The following is an 11,023-nucleotide window of genomic DNA, read 5'->3' as shown; positions in this document are numbered from 1 at the left end:
TCCTTTAAATGGTTAAGAAATCTAATGATGACATTTTATGTATCTGTATAGCTATATTATGCCATAGTCTATCAGTGCTCTCTTCACTACTGGAAATTGAGTTATCAGTATATTTAAATCTAAACAAATTAAGGAGCCAATTTTAGAAATCCCAGAACCAATTCAGAAAATACTTTTAAAATTATGTTTCCCTAAAACAGTTCTGGGTACTAAAATCTGTATCAGTCAGGAGTCTCCAGAAAAACAGTACCAACAGGAGATAGATAGATGATAGAAAGATATGAAAATATATATTGTAAGAAAGTAGCTCATGTGTTAATGGAGGATGAGAGATCCCAAGATCTGCAGTTTGCAAACTGTAGAATCAGGAGAGCCAATGGTGTATAAGTTCCAGTTCAAAAGCTGGCAGGCTTAAGTTCTAAGAAGAGTGACTGTTTCAGTTCAAGTCTGAAGGGCAGAAAAAATAAATTAATTAGTGAAATAAAAATTCTAGCTCAAGCAGCCAGGCAGAAGGAGTTTCCCCTTAATCCAGAAAGGTTTAACATTTTTTATTTAAATCTAGGTCTTCAAGTGATTGGATGAGGCCAATCCACATTAAAGAGCATAATCTTTTTTTTACTCAGTCTGCTGATGAAAATGTTCATTTCATCTGACACACACAGAATAATGTTGGACTAAATATCTGGGCACTTCATGGCCCAATCAAGTTGATGCATAAAAGTAACATCACATACTTACTGATTGGCTTATGGAACAGTAGTTGTTTTTTAAAATAAATTGAAGTATATAACTAAATATATTAATCAGAATACAAATTATTTTAGTATATACTAATGCTGACCCACATTTAAAGAAATGTCAGACTAAATATCTGGGCGCTGCATGGCCCAATCTAGTTGACACATAAAATTAACCATCATGTACTTATTGATTTGCTTATTGAACAGGAGATTTAAAAATATTATTCAGTTAGATAGTTAAATATATTAATCAGAATACAAATTAATTTAATATGTACTAATGCCAGCCTATATTAAATAATTAATTGGTTTGTGATCATTCAAAAGATTCAGTTAGACTATACATTTCATGGTATTTCTTAACTCCTAAAATACTCTTTTATAGTCAAATAGGAGGCTAATAAAGAGTCTATCAAGAAAGAAAAGGATGTCTTATCCTTGCAATCAATTAACAAAGTAGTTTCTATGTATCTCAATGTCAGAGAGTGAAGGGTTAAATTGGTGGTTAAAAACACTAGACTGTGAAGGCAGGATGTGGGTAAATATTTATGTAGATCTCCTGGGATTCTATCCACTATCCATCTAATCACTTATTCACTCATTCCCTATTTAAGTACAGAATTATAAGCCAGGCACTGTGATAGGTACCATAAACACTGTAGCAAAGAAAATAAGCTCTTACTCTCTTCAGCTTAGCATTTAGCAGGAGAGGAAATGCTATGGTATTTATATGGCTTCATGGTCCCAGTTGATGCTGGAAAGCCTCTACTCAGTTTCTATTTCTTATAATACACAAAAGCCAAATCAAAATGATTTAAAATGGATTAAAGATTTAAATCTAAGATGTCAAATTATGAAAGTACTGAAAGAAAACCCTGGGGAAGCTCCTCAGGACATTGGAATGGGCAAAGATTTCTTGAGTAATATTCGACAAGCACAGGCAATCAAAGTGAATATGGACAAATGGGACTACATCCTGTTAAAATGCTTCTGCCTAGCAAAGGAAACAATCACCAAAGTGAAGAAACATTCCACAGAATGGGAGAAAATGTTTGCAAACAACCCATCTGACCAAGGAGTAATAAACAGAATACATAAGGAATTCAATCAATTCTATAGAAAAATAACTAATAATTCAACTTAAAAATAGGCAACAGATCTGAATAGACATTTCTCAAAAAAAGACCCACAAATGTCAAACAGATACATGAAAATGTGCTCAACGTTATTCATCATCAGAGAAATGCAAATCAAAACTACAATGAGGTATCATCTCACCCCAGTTAAAACTGCTTTTATGCAAAAGACAGGCAATAACAAATGCTAGTGAAAACAAGAATAAAAGGGAAGGCCTGTTCACTGTTGATGGGAGAGTAAATTAGTACACTCACGAGGGAGAACAGTTTGGAGGTTCCTCAAAAAATACAATAGCCAACATTTGGAAGCAATCTAAATGTTCACCAACAGATGAATGGATAAAAAAAGTGTGGTTATTTATACACAATGGAGTACTATTCAGCCATAAAGATTGAGGTCCTGTCATTTGCAACAACATGGATGAAACTGGAGGTTATTATGTTAAATGAAATAAGCCAGGCACAGAAAGACAGATTTCACATGTTCTCACTTATTTGTGAAGCTAAATTTAAAACAATTGAACTCATGGAGACAGAATGGCAGGATAGTGGGAGGTGGAGGCATGTGATGGGGAGGTGGGGATCGTTAATGGGTACAAAAAAATAGAAAGAATGAATAAGACCTGGCATTTGCTAACACAACAGGGTGACTATAGTCAATAATAGTTTAATTGTACATTTAAAAATAACTGAAATATTATAGTTGGATTATTTGTAACACAAAGGGTAAATGCTTGAAGTAATGGATCCCCTATTACCCTGATGTAATTATTATACATGCATGCCAGTGTCAAAATATGTCATGAAAACCCATAAATATATACACATACTAGGTACCTACATAATTAAAAATTAAAAACTTGACTAACTCCAATCATTTATATCTACTATGTGAAAAATAAAATGAAAGAACAGAGCCCACGATTCTGAGGATTTTGTCAGTCTTGTCCATGAAGATTTTGCTCCATGAAACATAAAACTCCGCATCTTTTTCCAAGTTTGTTTTATACTGCCATAAGGAAAGTGCATAGAATGAGTTGTAGGCTTGGCTCAACAGTAGCTCATGATTAAAAGTAGTTTGCCAATAACTCAGGCACATAGTTCAGTTCATTCGGTGCCAGCTCACAACATGCCTAGGGGTTAAAATAGTACTCAGTGTCAATACTTTAACACCTATTTCAGCCTGTTCAGCCAATGCTGCTCTAAGTTGGCACCTCTTATAACACATCATTATTACTCCGTATCAGAGCAAACTGCCAAGATTCGACAGATTTGATTTAGATGTTGTGAAGGGCACCAATCAAGTAAGCATATTGAAAAAGTTTTAAAAATCAATAACACTTCCATCCAGCTGTCCCTGAAGTCTTATCAGTTGCTGCCTGATACCTCATAGATTTTTCAGTTTTTAGTTGAAAGTTTGATTGGCTGATAATAGGCTTTGTAATGCCTCTTATCTCTTTAGGAGGGAATTTTTAAATTAAGTTCATTTAATTTAAGTATAATCCAACATTTCTCATGTGGTGTAGAACCGTAACAGTTATAATTGCTTTTAACAAGCATTCATTTAGCATCTAATATCATTAAGGTACTGAGATGGCAGAGTCTCTGAAGTGGGACTCTTGAGTTTTTAATACATTGAAATGTAAAACAAATATAGGACACATGCACTTAAAGAATAAACTTTATTACTGAGAAAAGCTAAGATTGCAAACATTGTTACATGTGATAGTCAAATGGATAGAATCTGTGCCAACTGACCCAATTATATCAAGGGTGGACTAGTTCTGACTTCCACATTTAGTGAAGCAGGAACTTAAATGTGACACATATGTACCATAAAATACTATGCAGCCATAAAAAAGGAAGAGTTCATTTCCTTTGCAAGGACATGGATGAAACTGGAAGCCATCATTCTCAGCAAATTGACACAAGAACAGAAAACCAAACACAGCGTGTTCTCACTCATAAGTGGGTGTTGAACAATGAGAACACAGGGACACAGGGAGTGGAATATCACACACTGGGGCCTGGGGAATGGGGGACTAGGGGAGGAATATTAGGGGGTGGGGGGATTGGGGAGGGATAGCATTAGGAGAAATACCTAATGTAGATGATGGGGTGATGGATGCCCCAAACTGCCACCATGGCACGAGCATACCTATGTAACAAACCTGCATGATCTGCACATGTACCCCAGAACTTAAAGTATGATAAAAAAATAAATTAAATAATATAAAAATAAATCGTAATTCCTCCTGCAAAAAAAAAAAAAAAGAAAGAAAGAAAAGAAAAAAATCAAAATGTTTGTTCCCTGTGGCACCTTGAGCCCAGGTCATATGTAAATGCTGTATTTCAGTGTTCTGGCCAACAGCCCAGCTGAGGTCCCAGATGTGAGCAAAGAGGCTTTTAAGCCAGCTCTAGCTCCAGCCATTGTCCAAGTGCAAGTGCAGGAGAGAATCAGAACCACCTGCTTGAGTCTAATCAGCTACTCAAACTATAAAACATAGTAATAAAATAATGGTTGGCATTTTTAACCCCTAAGTTTGGGGATTTTGTATTATATAAGCAATAGATAGGTGGATCATCATTAGTGACTATTTTTGTTTGGAATTTTTTAATTTCCTTTTTTTCTGACACAATTAGATGGGATATCTTCTTGTTCCCTTGTACAAAAGGGTTCAGTTGTCTTAAATATCCTATCAAATCCTTCTACTGGTTATTATATACTAGTTAAAATTTGCTTTTAGTGCTAACTTTCTTCATGTTGCTACTTTTTATTTGTCTTTTTCTTCACACCATTAATAATATCATTTTCAACTTGGTACCAAGATGAAGCCACTAGCTAGGTTGGTTCCCTCCTGATAACAATTTCAAGATATAATTGGGTAGTTTGCTCTGTATTCATTATATGTAAATGTATCCAAAAGTAAATAAGTATTTATAAGTGATGTTTACTGATTGTAATAATCCTGTAGATTTGTGACATTAAGTGGAGTCATACTGTTAAAATACCACTTTAATAGTTAACCTAGAGCCAGGTATGTGAATTTGAGAAGGTTTCCATAATGTGTAAAAATGTGATGAAAAATTGACTTAAAATAGTTTTCTAAGTGGAGATCATGAAAAAGAGAGATGCACATTATCAGCTTTCTCTCCTTAAGTCTATTCCTGAATAGATTCATCATCACTAGCATCTAACAAGATCAAAGTTAATTAAATCTTCAAAGAAGAGTGATAAGCCTTCTTTCTCAAAAGTTACAAGTCAGTATCAAATGGTAAAAATGAATATGAAACATCATGAAGTGAAAGCAAATAATATGATCTGTCAGCCTATAATAATTTATAGGTGAGAGTTTGGCTCTGTTTATTGTCTAAATGGGAAGACAACACTCCCTTCATTTTTCTTTCTTTTAGGCTTCCTGCCTGTGGGTGTTACATATTTTTCCCTCTTCAACTAACCGTGTCTGAGCAGGACAGCTGACCTTCAAAGTAAATATGATTAAAGCTGAACAAATCAGGTAATTACAAGAAAAACATGGTTTGACAAGCAACCTCTGGACATAATTATACTTTCATATACACACTACACATTCAATTAAAGTGAGAAAATGAGAAAACTAATGTCTTTACCTAAGACTTTTAAGGTGCCAATGATCTCCCTTCTACGACAGATTAAGGAAGAAATCAGGAGGAATGAAATTATCCAATGGTTTTATGCAGGCTTGCGACCCTAAGACATGAAGGGCATTCTTCTTGAAGCCTCAGTATGCATTGTAATTTTAAATAATTTTCACTGTTTCATATTCTAATTTCTTATTCAAATTCAAATATAATATGTTAATGATCTATAATTACATAAGATTTTCTATTGTGTATCTATGACTTTATCTTCTATAGATATTGCGCCATGTTTCTATAAACGTAACTATACATTCTGCTATTTTTGCTAATGTCAAATAGATTATTGACAGGATCAAATTAGTGTAAAGACAATAGAGAAAAATCTAACTACCCTTTTTTAAAATTATACAACAATAATATCCTGATAAATGGATCAATTGAATTTGACCATATAATTCTATTTTACCCTACTTAACATTTTATTTTGTTACTTTTACTTTTTCTATTCTCCATGAAAGTGCGCAATGGAAAAAATATATTTAACTGAAATTTTATTTTGACAATTGGGGTTGTATCAACACAGGAAAATAGAATCAAATCATATAATTTAATTCCCTTAATTCAAAATCAGCAATTGTTGCATTTGAAAAAAGAAATTTTGTATTTTGTCTGGATTCTGTTATTATAACTTTACATTGTTCAAAGTCATTATAAATTCCTACATATTCATGCTATTCTGGTGCAGTCATAAGAGCATTCCTTTCAAAAACAGGTTGAGCAGATTGAGGTTATGGTGATGATGATATGGACTTTTACTAGATGGTCCTAAGTACAAATAAGGGGATTATTTAGATTTTCAAGTGAAGCATCCCAAAATTCACATTTTTTTTCCTTTTTCCCAGAGACTGGGTTTTGCTCTACTATCTAGACTGGAGTGCAGTGGCCTGATTATAGCTCACTGCAGCCTCCAACTCCTGGACCCAAGTGATCCTCCCATATCAGCCTCCCAAGGAGCTACAACTACAGGTATGCACCACCATGCCAGGCTAATGTTTTTATGTTTTGTGGAGTTGGAGTCTTGCTATGTTTCCCAGGCTGGCCTCAAACTACTGGCCTCAAGTGATCCCCCTACCTGGGCCTTCAGGTATGAGATTTCAGGTGCTGAGATTACAGGTATGAGTCCCTATGCTTGACCAAGATTCATTTTTTAGGAAAAAAAAAAAAAATGAATATAAGGATCATTAGTATACCACCAAATTTGCTGAAGAATTTGAGAACCACTGATAAAGAATAAAACTGTTTTATTTCAAATGTTTCTGAATTGACAGCAATATAAAAAATCCAAAGATCAGTCATCTTGGAAGTAACAGCAGTCTTTTCTCTTACTGTGAATTTTCTTCAGTACATTCCTGACTATTGTATTCTTACAGAACCAAGAGAGTATTTGCTAATGTTTATAATTTATTTTCTAATTTCCATATAAGACATATCTTGCCAGTCTGATTGTTAGTTGCTCATAAGTAAAGTCCCTTCCTTTCTTTTATAGTCTACACAGTTCCAATAGGAGACAGACAACCAGGATTTTGGGCCAAGATCTAATTTTTTGATTGGATTAACCCGAGAAAATCAAAATATTTTTCTGTGATGAGAGATCTCATTGCTAACATACAGGTAATATCTTCTACCTGACCTATCACACAGTTTTGTTTTATTAATTGAATGAGACAACACATTTAAAACTATTCTGTAAACTGTAAATTTCTATGCAATTGAATGGAGTCATTATCATGCAGCTGCACACATTTGATACATGTCTAAAGTATGAATGAATACTTGGCGAATAGAATATATATATGCGCCTATACATATTTACATATATATGTATACAAACAATTTAAATTTTTATTACAATAATCAGGAGCTGCATTTCTTTTTCTAATCTTCAGCTAGCTAGTTGGGTTATCATAGGTAAATGTTTCTCTTTCCTCAGTTGCATCTATAAAATGGAGCTGAACAAAATTTAATTATACTTCGGAGATTACTGTAAATACTAAATAATGTGAATGCATGTATCAGTTTTTATATATCAGTACATACTGTAGAATATCATTAATCAATATTGTGCTTTTCAATATTTCATTATGAAGATTTTTTAAACTACAGGGAACTCCCGTATACACTCCACCTAGCTAATATTTCATGATACTACCTTTATTATATATGCACCTTTTCATCAATCCATTGAAACTTCCTTTTAATAAAAATATCCAATTTTCTATCTTGCAGGACCTTAAATAGTATATAATTGAGGCGCATCCTTTTACAGATGCTGAAATGGAAGGAGAAAAAGTGAAAGCAACCTACAAACATAAGCCTCTCATAGTGGAAACTTATTTTTATGGGATGTGGATGTTGTTTTTTAATAGGGATTCAAGCTTCAGATACATGACCAAAAATCGTTTTAAGTAAAAACAAAAAGAAAAGTGTTTTTCCATCTCTGCACTACACATTGGATTTCTACACAGAAGCTGTACTTGAAGGATCAAAGCTCATTCCTGCATTCCTGCAAGCAAGCAATTTCTACAAGTGCATCTACAGCTCCATGACAATCCACTTCCTCAATGCTTCCCATCGTCCACTGAAGTATTAGCATGTGAAAAATTGCATATGTCAGAAATGTAAAAATAATCATGCCCACCTTGGTCTTTTCTATTTAATAATTTGGGCCATGGATTGGTAACCTTTGTTTTGCTTACTGTGCAGTCACAAATTACTTTTATAGATCAAGAGAACTTGAACTTTCAAAAGTGCTGTTTTAGCTTAAAATGTTATGATTTAGATATTCTGTTTATATAAGAAGAAACTAGTGACAAATATAGTAAGCATTTTTTTTTCATTCTTCACTTAAATGGTTGCCTTAACATAGGGTTTTTCCTTTTAAAATAGTAGAAAACTTACAGAAGACTGTTTAACTACCTATGTAGGTCCCATACAGTTAATTAGCCATAGAAAAAATAATCCAGGACTTCCAAAGTAATGCCAATGGTCTATAATCTCATCACATTACAATGCGAATCACTTAATGTACATGGATTTTAGGAGACTCATTTGGGATCTTTAAATCCTAATCAGCTCTTTATTAGGATATTTGGGAAGTTAAATAATCAGGCTGTTTTCCACTAAACTAGACGAGGCTAGTGTGTTTTCAAATATCAATTAAAAGGTGACATGAGATAAGCCTTTTAGATTACTGTTGTTTTTCCTGGTTATTGGCCTAAAAGAAATAGAAAGTTTATGTCAATGTCGAAAGAATACCTACCAGTTAAACTATTATTCATACCTACAGTGTGTTCATTATTTAACAATTTCCAATATAACTTAGTCTTTTGACTTAGCTTTTTTTAGTTTAGGAGGCCTTAATATTTGATAACTGGTTCAGTGTCACCAAATGGTTTCTTTACATAAAAGTAATTTTATATGATAGACACATAAGTCATCCTTATATCCTCTTCACTGTTCCAACTAAAATGTCTGCAGTATAAAAAAATTTACTTGAGATTTTTTTGCTTTTATTTTCTTATCTACTAAATGGAGTATAATCATTTGTCAGAACATTTAAAAAATTCTTCAAGATAGCTGAAAATCATTTTCTTCATAACACACCCCCAAATATTGCTACAAAGTAAGTAAATACTGTGCATTATTGATTTCATTTTGCTGTTGGGGGAAATCAAAACATTAGCATAAGTCAAGTGATTGTGTCAAGAATTATAAAATGTAGAAAAAAAATCATTTTATTTTTATTTATTTATTTTTTTTAATATATATTTTATTGTGTTTTAGGTTTGGGGGTACATGGGAAGAACATGCAAGATTGTTGCATAGGTACATACATGGCAATGTGGTTTGCTGCCTTCCCCGCCATCACCTGTATCTGACATTTCTCTCAATGTTATCCCTCCCCACTCCCCACCCCCTGTTCTCCCTCCCCTAGTTCCCCACAAGAGACCACAATTTGTGATGCTCCCCTCCCTGTGTCCATGTGTACTCATTGTTCAACTCCCGGCTATGTCTTCTAACTCTCAGAGTATTGTTCCATTATGTTTCAACACACATACCATAAAATGAACCAATTTCATACCTTTTGGAAGCACCATTCAAGAAAAGCAGTATGACCTTTAATGACAACAAATCTGTTTTTTTCCTAGGTCACAGCATCGTGTTTGTCTTTATTAAAAACAAAAAAGAAAACACAAGGGAAATGATTGTGGAATCACCAAATGTGAGATAATGAGCAAATAATAGAAAGAAGAAACAAATGAGTGAAAAGGCAATCTGAGAGTATCACTCTTATTCAGTGTACTTCAGACATGGATTCTGAAGCAATACATTGTTTTGATCTGTGATGGATAACTTGACTGGGATAAGGGATGCCCAGATAGCAGGTATTTCTGGCTGTATCTCTGAGGGCTTTTCTAGATAGATTAGCATTTGAATCAATAGACTGAATAAAGAAGATCACCCTCACCAATGTGGGTGGGCATCTTCCTGTCCACTAAGAGCTAAAATAGAATAAAAATGTGGAGAAAGGCTGAATTTGCTGTCTGCTTGAGTTGGCACATCCACTGGTGCTCCTGGTACTTGGGCCTTTTGATTTGGAGTGAGACTACACCATCAGCCTCTCCTAATTCTCAGGCCTTCATACTTGGATTGGCATGTACACCATTGGCCCCTGGATTCTCAGGCCTTCGGGTATGGACTGGAACTTCACCACCAGCTTTCCTGGGTCTCTAGCTTGCAGATGGTAAACTGTGGGACTTCTCAGCCTCCATAATCACATAAGTTAACTACTCATAATAAATTTCCTTTTATTGATTCTGTTTCTCCAGAGAACCTTGACTAATATGGCATCCTCAACAGTTTTTCCCTCTACTCTTTCTTTTTTCGTTTACATTCATAGTCATTATACTTGAAAGAGAAAGGACAATACTATGATATGTATACGTATACCCTTTACTTATACCCTCTGGTCCTGTGTATCAGAATCCTCCACTAAGGCCAGAACTGGGTGTGAAAGGAAGTGAGAGAGATAACACTCATGAAATGCTGTCGGGCTGACTGCTGAACCCCATTTCTAGCACACCCTTCTCTGAAAGCTGGTAAATCTGTATTTCTTGTGATACTACACCCTTTAGTAAGATGAATGATGAAAACTGGCATGCAAGGAGGCACAATTCCCAGGGCAATATCTCTGATTAGCAATATGATGGTCAGATCCCCTTCACCCAGAATCATGCAGGAGCTGGGTAAGACTGGAGCAGCATTTAGGAAATGAAGTTCCTCTGACTTCCCTTATGTGCTGATTTTACTGTTTGATACTACACAGTGATTTTTTTCTCAGTAACGTCATCATGGAAGCGGTCTAGGCATTAGACAATGGCAACATCCCTAACTATATTTGTGCACTTTAATTTCCTTGGGAAATACATCAAGCATTTTGTTGATACAGAAGTCACTTACTCTGGT

The 11,023-nt window shown here is 34.5% G+C and overlaps 1 long non-coding RNA gene across 1 annotated transcript; it reads left to right on the top strand.

Moving 5' to 3' along the window:
* Positions 1-5,296: 5,296 nt before the first annotated feature.
* On the top strand, positions 5,297-9,216 carry LOC128931954 (uncharacterized). Its single transcript, XR_008481102.2, has 4 exons — positions 5,297-5,394; positions 6,400-6,523; positions 7,044-7,168; positions 7,784-9,216. It is a non-coding gene; the product is annotated as an uncharacterized LOC128931954 (long non-coding RNA).
* The last annotated feature ends 1,807 nt before the right edge of the window (positions 9,217-11,023 follow it).

Source organism: Callithrix jacchus, chromosome 4, assembly GCF_049354715.1.
Source record: "Callithrix jacchus isolate 240 chromosome 4, calJac240_pri, whole genome shotgun sequence".
Taxonomy (NCBI): Eukaryota; Metazoa; Chordata; class Mammalia; order Primates; family Cebidae; genus Callithrix; species Callithrix jacchus.
The sequence above is the reverse complement of the archived record's forward strand: the minus strand, read 5'-3'. Positions and strand labels throughout refer to the sequence as shown.